General features: G+C 39.1%; 1 pseudogene; it reads left to right on the top strand.

The window, feature by feature from the left end:
* The first annotated feature begins 8,739 nt into the window (after window positions 1–8,739).
* LOC113354746 lies at window positions 8,740–8,839 on the top strand (annotated as a pseudogene).
* Window positions 8,840–10,510: the final 1,671 nt, after the last annotated feature.

Raw genomic sequence — 10,510 nt, 5'->3', positions numbered from 1 at the left:
TCTCCGTAGATTGAGAACACTAATTCATTCAGGTCGTAAACAACATCGTGACTCCCTGACTATGCACCATTCAGAATAGATGTGACGCTTTAACTGGATAATATCTTTTCTGCAATAGATTAATCCTGCCGTGACATTCACTAATGAATTCCCAGAATAATCTATTATTGCTCCTATTCCAAGGTCGAATCCACGACCTGATCCCATGGAATGGCAATAACAATTGCTCCTATTCCATGGTAGAATCCATGACATGATCCCATGAAATGGAAATAACAATTGCTCCTATTCCATGGTCGAATCCACGGCCTAATCCCATGGAATGGAAATAACAATTGCTCCTATTCCATGGTCGAATTCAAGGCCTGATCCCATGGAATGGCAATGACAATTGCTCCGATTCTATGATCGAATCCACGGCTTGATCTCATAGAATGACAATAAAACAACTGTGCTATCTCATTACTCCGATTTCATGATCGAATTCACTGATCTCATGAAATGGTAATAGATAATCTTAATTACTCTGATTCTATGGTCGAATCCACGATCCCATAGGATGGTAATGATTTTTATATTATTCTGAATTCGTAGTCGAATCCACAGCTGATCCTGCGAATTAATAATGAACAACAATTCATTTTTATTACTCAGTTTCATGAATTATTCTCCACTGAATTCATAGATTGGTAATAAATACTCAACAACCGGGCATCTGGACCATCACTGATTAAGCCCCACAAAAATTGTGCGAGTGCACTCGACAATGATGCACGACTGAGCACCCAGATGCACGAACGAGTGTCCAAAAATATGAAATAATGAGGAATCCTTCGCAAAACAGGAGAAAACAATAAATATTAATAAAATAATAAGAGGCGCCCAAGGCCGGGCCCACCAGCTGGCCGTCCGGCCGTGTCCTAGCCATGGTCGGTCTGTGCCACTCCCATTATTTTCCTTATTTTTTGTTATTTCGTGAACTCACGAAAACTCCTTGGTTTTAGCAACTTTCCTTGTTTTTGCAAAACCCGTGAATTCTCTATAACTTTGTGGATTCACGAAATAATATTATAAAATAAGGAGAGGTGTGCGAGACCGGGAAACCCAGCCGGCCGACCATTCCTGAGCCATGGTCGGTCCCACACCTCACAATCCTTAGCTTTCATAATTATTATTCCCTAATTGATGTGATTTGTTGATAGTGGTAAAAGTGGTTCGATTCTCAGACTTGTGAAGGAAATTAATTAGACTTAAATTCTAATATTAAAATAGAAAACTCACTAAAAATTATAGCAAACTCAAACAAAGATGATATCAGTATTAAAAGAAATACTGAGGCTAAGATTCCACTATTTTCCAAGTTCAAATTGATTAAACCAATACTTATATTTATGCAATTTTCTTGTTTAATTTGATTCTAAAGTATTGCAACAAGTAGATTTTCAAAAGTAGTAATTGTAAAAACCAAGTATGAAGCATCAAAATTCTTAAAACTAAGCATACTCCATCAAAATAGATCACAATCACTCAAATAAAAATCATATTCAATAATAGTTCAAGGCAAATAATCATATAATTATTGCAAATAAAAAGATAAAATAGAATATACCACTTTTTGTTGGAAAAATAGCTTCCTCTATCGCCTCAGCAATGGGGTTTAGCTCCTCATATTAATCATGATCTCAAAATATTTGTTTATGGCTCAAAAGATGATTAAAAAGATGAAAAATGATAACACAGATGATTCGCAACAGTTTGTTGGTGTTGTAGAATCACTGTTTCAGGGAGAAATAGTAGCTAAAGACCTAATGCAACCGCTGTGATGAACGACACATTGGTTCTGCTGTGAAACAACGATAGTTTTCTGTGACAGTTGCTTGTGCGTCAATGTTCTTCGTGTTCTTCCTCTTCAGCAGCAGCAACTGAATAAGGTATTTTCCTGCAACTTGATCTCTGGAGCTCTGTGGTGTTCTAAACTTCTCTGAAAGGATTCGTACCCCTTATATGACTTATCCCTTCTCCTTTTATAGGCCACAACTCGATTAAATCTTCCAAAATCTCTTCCCCTCTCTTCACGGCAAAGTTGCGGCAATTTCTTGTTTTAGAATTTCTACACGTTTCTGAGCTTTCCTTTTTATTATAAACTCTTCCTTAGATAGATACAAATCTTTGGGAAGGTTCATAGCACTTTAATCTCTCTAAAATTACCTAAAACAGGTCACACACGTGACTTTCCATATATTTCTGTTGTGATAAAAATCCGTCGATTGAGCCCAGTCTAATCGATTTCAACACCCATATCAGATTCCTACACCCATAAGGAGTCTATCCTATGAAAATCAGAGGTTTAATCGACCTCAAACTCCTCTAAATCAAGAACCCTAATCTGTTCTTCACTGCCACAAATTTTCCCGCCAATTTTGAGGATTTGAAACCGTGAAGAAGAAGGGGCGCCCCCTATCCAGAGTAGGGGTGCCTTAGCAGCTGCCTTAGGGGTGTCCCTGGGTGCCCCTTATCAAAACCGGGGGTCCAAATAGCATGTGTCCTCCGGGTGCTTTCCGACAACTTTTCGAGCCAATTTTTTCCAAAAATGTTTATTGGCCAAAAATACCTACAAATAAATAAAACACCATAATAAGTACAAAAATGAGCCCTAACAATATATAGAATCGAGACAAATCGGACACAAAAATGTGTCTATCAAATACCCCCAAACCTATTATTTGCTAGTCCTCGAGCAAAAATAAAATAGAAATAAAATCCTAAGTCACTGTCGCAGGCATCGTCGATTGCATTTAGCGTATGCAATAAGCCTTTAAACCCCTAGGCGTCCCTAGTGGTCGAGTTATAGTCTCGGGAGGGATTACCATAGGTATACCCACAAAACCTTTACTCCAGATCCTAGATATCTAAGCAGAACCTTGGAAGGCACTAAAGAATCTCCTTGGTTGGCATACTTATTGACTACAGGAGGAAGTACCCTGATGCGAAATTCCAATTGTTGTACACGAGTTCGCACTCAAGCATACTAAATTTCATATGAAGTGACAGAGCTCTACTCAGATAGTCGCGACTATGGACATCAATATACAGAGTCAAAACTAATCACATGGATAGATCAAGAAGATGGATATAGAGAAAAACATAGATGGTTTTGATGTTTACTAGGTAAACGGTGTTTCTCATATCTTTTTGAAGGCCTACGCCAAAATGAACCTATCCTAATGGACTGAGATACTAGTCTGACTAATATCAACACACTGACATATACAAGGGAACCAGTGATTGATAATCCTAACTCTAGGTCAACACAACTGGCATATACAAGGGTTCCAATGGTCGACTTTATTGAATTTATTCCAGTTGGTCTGATGGTCTGGTCTCAGTTTTTTTTTTCTTTTTTTATTTCTCTTTTTTTTTTTTTGTATTTGTATCTCAATCACTCTAATTCACCCTAGCATTGGTAACAACTTGAATCGTGAGCCCCACCTAATCACTTAGAGAAACATAGTTTAAAAACAAAACAAAATAAAAACAGAAGTGAAAAGGACTCAACGAGATATGGTGAAACTATCATGTTATTTCTAACACCTGAGCTCTGTGCTTTTATGAATAGACTCTTTAGATGTTGCCATCTAGTCAGATTGGTTCCTCAACTCCTACAACCAAAATGCTTCCATCCACTTAGATTGGTTAGTGCCATCCTTAATAGGGATAAATTTCTAGGCTCTGGAGTTTATTTATTGCAACGAAAAGGTAACAAAAAGTTCTACCCCACCCCCAAACTTAAATCTAACATTGTCCTCAATGTTTCTAATCAAGAACAGTACCAAAAATATAAGTAACATGAGGAAATAGTAAAGAGAGAAGTCGGAAAGATAGTACCTGGGTGAAGTGTAACCAAAAACCTACAAAAATATTATACAACATACAAAATCGCCTCGATGGTCAATCAAGGTAAACAGGGTCCTCCAGAGGGACCTCCTCAACATCACCTGTAGGAAAAGGCTCTAAAAAGGTTCAATCGCTGACCGTTAACCTTCGAAGAACTACTACCATCTGGTGTCTCAATCTCAACAGCGCCATGAGGAAAAACAGTACGGACCACAAAAGGACCGGTCCACCGAGAGCGCAACTTCCCGGGGAATAGATGCAAACGAGTGTCATACAGAAGAACTTTTTGACCTGGAGAAAATGACTTTCGTAAAATATTCCTATCATGCACAAGTTTCATTTTGTTCTTATACTCCTTAGCACTATCGTATGCATCTCTACGAATCTCGTCCAACTCATTGAGCTGGAGCTTTCTTTGAGCTCCTGCCTTGTCAAGTGAAAAGTTTAAGTTCTTAATAGCCCAATAGGCTCGATGCTCTAACTCAACAGGAGGTGACATGCCTTGCCAAACACTAAACGATAAGGTGACATTCCAATGGGTGTCTTAAACGCAGTACGGTAAGCCCATAAGGCATCAGTAAGCCTCGACGACCAGTCTTTCCTATTTGGATTAACTGTTTTCTCTAGAATACGTTTAATTTCCCTATTGGAAACCTCTACCTGACCACTAGTCTGAGGGTGATATGGGGTTGCTACTTTATGGGTAATACCGTATTGTTCATTAAAAGAGCAAACGGTCTATTACAAAAGTGTGAACCTCCATCACTAATTATAGCTCGCGGCGTACCAAAACGTGTAAGTATATTCTCTTTCAAAAACTGGACTACGACCCTGTGGTCATTCGTTTTACACGGAACCGCCTCAACCCACTTAGACACATAGTCTACAGCGACAAGTATGTAAAGATAACCAAACGAAATAGGAAATGGACCCATAAAATCAATGCCCCACACATCAAAGACCTCAATCACTAAAATAGGGTTCAAAGGCATCATATTTCTACGGGAAATGGTTCCTAACTTCTGGCAACGCTCACAAGAAACACAATGACTATGGAAATCTTTAAACAACGAAGGCCAGTAAAATCCACACTGCAAAATCTTAGCAGCAGTCTTCTTAGCACTAAAATGACCCCCACATGCATGTTCATGACAAAAGGAGATAATACTAGACTGGTCACTCTCAGATACACATCTCCTAATAATCTGGTCCGGACAATACTTAAACAGATAAGGATCGTCCCAAAAGAAATGCTTAACCTCGGCTAAAAACCTAGAACGATCTTGCTTACCCCAATGTTGAGGGGTTCGACCAGTAACAAGATAATTCACTATATTTGCATACCAAGGTGATTGGGAAACAGAGAACAATTGTTCATCAGGAAAGCTATCCCTTATAGGAAGGGAATCACTAGGGGAACTAACAACTAGCCTAGACAAGTGGTCTGCTACTACATTTTCTGCACCCTTTTTGTCTCTAATGTCTGGGGAAAATTCCTGTAACAATAGGATCCATCTAATCAATCTAGGTTTGGTATCCTTCTTAGATAAAAGGTATTTCAAAGCAGCATGATCTGTATAGATTATGATCTTAGAACCTAATAGGTAGGACCTAAACTTATCCAAGGCAAACACGATGGCTAAAAGTTCCTTCTCGGTAGTTGTGTAGTTCATTTGGGCATCATTCAGAGTTTTGCTAGCATAATAAATCACATGAAGTAATTTGTTTTCTCGTTGTCCTAAAACGACGCCTATAGCATAATCTGAAGAATCACACATAATCTCAAAGGGTAGGTTCCAGTTAGGTGCCTGGACTATCGGGGCAGTAGTGAGTAAAGTTTTAAGCTTCTCAAAAGCCTCTAAACAAGCATCATCAAAGACAAACTTAACATCTTTGCAAGCAAATTGCAAAGAGGTCTAGAAATCAAGCTAAAATCCTTAATGAATCGACGGTAAAAACCTGCATGCCCTAGGAATGACCTAATATCTTTTACGGTTTTTGGGACCTGTAAAGTCTTAATAAGGTCAACTTTGGCTTTGTCTACCTCTATACCCTTTGAAGAGACGATGTGCCCTAACACAATTCCTGATTTAACCATGAAATGGCATTTTTCCCAATTAAGCACTAATTTTTTTCCTTACACCTAGTCAACACTAATGTCAAATGATGCAAGCACTCATCGAAAGATGAACCAAACACTGAAAAATCATCCATAAAGACCTCTAAGAACCGTTCTACCATATCAGAAAATATGCTCATCATACAACGCTGAAAAGTTGCAGGGGCATTACATAGCCCGAAAGGCATGCGTCTATACGCAAAGGTACCAAAGGGACAGGTAAAAGTGGTTTTCTCTTGGTCTTCTGGGGCAATAACGATCTGATTATAACCGGAGTAGCCATCTAAGAAGCAATAGTGACTATGTCCAGCTAATCGCTCTAGCATTTGGTCGATAAAAGGAAGGGGAAAGTGATCCTTCCTTGTGACCTTGTTCAATTTCCTATAGTCAATACACACACGCCATCCCGTGGTCACTCGGGTTGGGATTAATTCATTATTATCATTCTGGACTACAGTGATACCTGATTTCTTGGGGACAACCTGAACAGGGCTGACCCACTTACTGTCTGAAATTGGGTAAATAATACCCGCATCTAACAACTTAAGCACCTCTTTTCGAACTACCTCTTTCATGTTAGGGTTCAGTCGACGTTGCATCTCCCTAGAAGGTTTGGAGTCTTCCTCTAAATGAATCTGATGCATACACACAGTAGGACTTATACCCTTAATGTCTGCTATAGTCCACCCTAAAGCTTCCTTATTGTCTTGAAGTACATTTACTAGCCTACTTTCCTGATCACTATCCAAATCGGAAGCTACAATCACAGGTAAAGTCTCAGATGGGCCTAAAAACACATACTTTAGAGTATCGGGTAGTGGTTTAAGGTCCAACTTTGGGGGCTTCTAAAGAAGGAATTAGGGTAGTCTCAGAAACTGGTAACGGTTCGAACCTAGCTTTCCATCTATCAGTGTCTAACACAGGGGTAGAATCTAATAGAGCATTCACCTGTTCAATAGTGCTATCGTCGTCAAAATCTAAACCAAAATGGGATAGACAACTTTCTAATGGGTCTTCAGACAAATGTTTGGTAATGACTCCTGAACTAAGGCTTCTATCATGTTCACCTCTCAACACATGTGTCATCTAGCTCATGAGGTTGCTTACTGACATTAAAAATGTTCATCTCCATAGTCATATTACCAAAAGATAAACTCATCACACCATTTCGACAGTTAATGATCGCATTAGACGTAGCTAAAAATGGGCGACCTAAAATCACAGGTATCTGGTTCTCTGGGTCAGGGACAGGTTGGGTATCTAGGACCACGAAATCCACTGGATAAATAAACTTGTCGACCTCAATAAGAACATCCTCGATAACACCTCGAGGGATTTTAACAGACCTATCAGCTAACTGCAGTGTCATCTGAGTAGGTTTCATTTCACACCAAGTCCTAGCTGTAAGTATACATGGAATGGCAGTAAGTTCACACTGGCTCCTAAGTCAAGTAAAGCTTTTTCTACCCGGAAGTTACCTATTGTGCAAGCAATGGTAGGAGAACCTGGGTCTTTGTACTTTGGAGTTGTGGTGTTCTGAATGATTGAACTTACGTGACTAGCTAAAAAGGCTTTCTTATGGACGCTAAGTTTTCGCTTTCGCGTACACATATCCTTAAGGAACTTGGCATAAGCAGGAATTTGCCTAATTGCATCTAATAAGGAAGGTTTATGGTAACTTGCTTAAAAACCTCCACTATGTCATTAAAGTTCGATTCCTTCTTTGTTGGTACTAATAGCTGAGGAAATGGGGCTCTAGGCATAAAATCAGACCTTTCAGGAACCGAATTCACATCAGAAACTTTATCAGTCTCTCAGCTACTGGTCCTGAGAGGTGAGATCCTGAGGGGTGAACTACAGTATGTTCACTATCGGGCATGGTTACCTTATTGTCTACAACTCTACCACTTCTAAGGGTTCTAACAACATTCAATTGATTCGATGGTTTTGCACCTAATTCATGAACTCCTCTAGGGTTGGGTTGTGTTTGACTAGGAAACTTACCTTTTTCTCTCAAAGAATCACTTATCAGACCAACCTGGGTTTTTAACTCGGAAATAGCCTGACTATTTTCTTGTCCTATCCTGTTACTAGCTTGTAGACTTGTTCTACGGATAACTGAAATTTTGCAGTTTGCTGAGTTAACAAGGCGAGAGATTCCTCTAAACTTAGGATTTTCTTATCTGACTGATTCTGAAACTGAGCTAGTCCTGAAGGATTCTTAGTATAGCCAAAACCTGGGGGAGCATTAGAATTACTAAACTGACCTTGACTTTGGCCCTTAGACCACGAAAGGTTCGGATGGTTTCTCCAACCAGGATTATAGGTTTCTGAATATGGGTCAATCTTTTGACGGTTATCAAATCTAGTGTTATTATAAAGAGCATTGGCTGCTCTTCAATATTCTGGCCTTCCCAAAAAGGCTCCACTCTACCACTAGTCTGGCCCACTTCTAAGGCTTCTAACCTTTTTGCTATAGCAGCAATTTTGGCATCTGATTCATAGCCTCCTTCTACCCTATTAACGTTTCCTCTACTTAAAAGAATTGTTTTTGGGGTGCCCTACTATTTTCCCATTGCTGGGTTTTTTCGGCGATTTCATTAAAAAATTCCATCGCCGCATCAACAGTTTGGTTTTCAAATCCAACAGTGCATAGAGACTCAACCATGGTCGTTATGGAATAATCTAAACCCTCATAAAGGATCTGAACTAGCCGAACCTTTTCTAAACCATGATGAGGACACTGGGATAATAAATCATTGAACCTTTCCAAATACCAATATAAAGATTCTCCCTCTTGTTGTGAAAATGTGCATATTTGCGTCCTAATAGACGATGTTTTGTGCCTAGGGAAAAACTTATTGAAAAAGGCAGATGTAAGTTGTTCATATGTCTAAATTGACTCGGAGTCCAAACTATATAGCCACGACTTGGCCTTATCTTTCTGGGAAAATGGGAATAACCTAAGTTTCAAAGCATCATCATCTAGGCCTCTAATTCTTAGAGTACTACAAATTTCCTCAAAATCCCTAACATGGTAATAAGGGTTTTCATTTTCTTTCTCTAAAAAGATTGGGAGCATCTGTAAGGTCCCAGGTTTCAGTTCATAGGTGTCTCCGTTTCAGTTAACTTAATACACGAAGGACGAGTAGTCCTAGTTGGATTCAACAAAGCTTTCAAAGTTTCCATTTCCGGCGCTATCGGAGCAACATGGATTCTCTCCTCAGTCAAAGGACGTTCAAAAACAGACTCTTCAAAAGTCGGACTCTCTAGATTAAGGTAACCGAGACGCTTCGAACTACTAGGTTTCTCTTTAACAAATCTACCTAGTGCATCTCTTTTACGTTCAGGCATACAATAGAATTTTCTAAATTGGAAGGGTAAGCAAACACAGATCAAGGCCGACTCAACCAAATCAAAACTATTGATTTCTAGCAAACAAAAAGCATGATGTCTCCACTTAGATTATTTCTAGACCAACTTCTAATCCTTCGTACGGGAATTCGTTACAATTTAAGCAAACCCTTCTGGAATCAATCCGATTTAACGTAAGTTGGATAGAAGCGAGGGAAGCTCGGTGGAGCTTTGATACCCAAGGCCTCACCAGTATTACAAGGCGGCGCAGTCACGCATTCAACTTACAGAAACCGTCAAGAACTTCGAAGTATGCTTAAAAGAGTAACCAATATTTTTCGAATGACTTTCCTGTTAAGCTCGTTACCCTATCGGTCTCGTTCTAGTCAAAATTTTAGGCTTAGGTTCGCGTAGGTTACGTGTTCCTAAAGCGGGCAAGAAGAGAACGGTGATGAAATCTGAAACCTTATCTTGTATGGCCAGGCCTTGCCCTTTACTAGAAGAATAAATGTCTGTATCCAGTCCTCAACATATATGCATATGAAGAAGTCCAGTAACTCGTTGACAGGGGATTCGCGAGTGTTTAGAATCTTACCTCCCGTTCCAGACGGGGGATGAATCGGTTGTAGTCGACTCGGGCCACTGACTCCGATGTCTAGTGTACGAATCCAAGGTGCATAGACAATATCGTAATTTTCCTCCTTCTCTGCAAACAGTTTATATTTAAAGTACCCTTCCGTAGGGTAATAAAAAAAAAAAATTTCCCAAAGTCCAAAAGTCCAAAAAAGTAAAGAAAAATTACAAAATAATAAACCCTAATACAGTTTTTTTTTTAAAGAAAATAAACAAACCCTAAACTAAAATTGTCTAAAATAAAATTATCTTCTTTTCTGTTCTTTTTGCTTTAATCTTTAGCTCCAAGTCTTTATGAAATCACCAAACTCTTTGGCTCAATTTTCTTTATGATCCAGAACCTGTAGACACAAGAGAAATACCCAAAAACATAAAAAAAGAACAAAAATAAAAAAAAATAAATCTAAAACCCTAAAAACAAGTCCGCGTCGGCGGCGCCAAAAATTTGATGTGATTTGTAGATAGTGGTAAAAGTGGTTCGATTCTCAGACTTGTGAAGGATATTAATTA

Source organism: Papaver somniferum, chromosome 2 (assembly GCF_003573695.1).
Source record: "Papaver somniferum cultivar HN1 chromosome 2, ASM357369v1, whole genome shotgun sequence".
NCBI lineage: Eukaryota > Viridiplantae > Streptophyta > Magnoliopsida > Ranunculales > Papaveraceae > Papaver > Papaver somniferum.
This window is presented reverse-complemented; position numbering and strand designations above follow the sequence as displayed.